This window comes from Malurus melanocephalus, unplaced genomic scaffold (genome assembly GCF_030028575.1).
Source record: "Malurus melanocephalus ecotype Western Australia unplaced genomic scaffold, MMel_1.1 scaffold_2, whole genome shotgun sequence".
Taxonomy (NCBI): domain Eukaryota; kingdom Metazoa; phylum Chordata; class Aves; order Passeriformes; family Maluridae; genus Malurus; species Malurus melanocephalus.
In genome coordinates this window covers 7,698,918-7,699,720 of record NW_026623234.1, presented here as the reverse complement: position 1 = coordinate 7,699,720, position 803 = coordinate 7,698,918, and positions in this window count along the sequence as shown.

The following is an 803-nucleotide window of genomic DNA, read 5'->3' as shown; positions in this document are numbered from 1 at the left end:
TTCATGACATACTCTCATGGTGGTGGKTTTTTTTCCTTCTTTATCCTTAAAAAGAAATGCATTTCAAATTAAAATGAGGCCTTTTTTTTTTGTCTGTCTGGTGTTGTTAAAAGGTAGTTGAGATGGCGCAGGAGTTCCGATGTGGGTGGCAGTTTTTAAGCCCGTACCTGTCAATGGCCTGGAGACAACCGGCGAGGTGCGGACTGTGGTAGCAACTGAATGGAAGGGCAGCCACGCCACAGCTCTGGTGGGATGGTGCTGGGAACATATGGGCATGCTATCCAGGTTTTCCTGAATTCATTTCCACCTCTGAGCAASAGGGCCACGCAGCAAACCGCCACCACCACCATCCCAAGGAGCCGGTGCTGCTTTCCCTGGCCCCCTCGCTCCCCCCAGGGCAGGCTGTTTTATTTCTTTAACAGTTGTAAATTAACATMATTTTCTCTCCCTGCAGTACCACAAGCTCAAAGTTAATTATACAAAGAGAAATGCCATAGTCAAAATATACATGACACATATTGTATTAGAGGGTTGGGGKTTTTTTTCCTTCTTTTTTTTCTTAGCCCAGGCAGGTGATTGAGATGCTACATGCTCCAGCTTTTGTCACTAAATGTGTGTGACTGTGTGTCTGTGTCTGTATTAAAAATATATCAGTCTTATGATGTTCTTAAAAAAGAAAGAAATGGAAGGCGGCAGGGGAGGGAACCAATAATAGTGAAAAAGTTTTTTGACTGTGTCAYAGTCTTTTGTGGCTTCAGAAATACACCTTTAATTCCAGCACTGACGGCAGCTTGAAGCTTTGA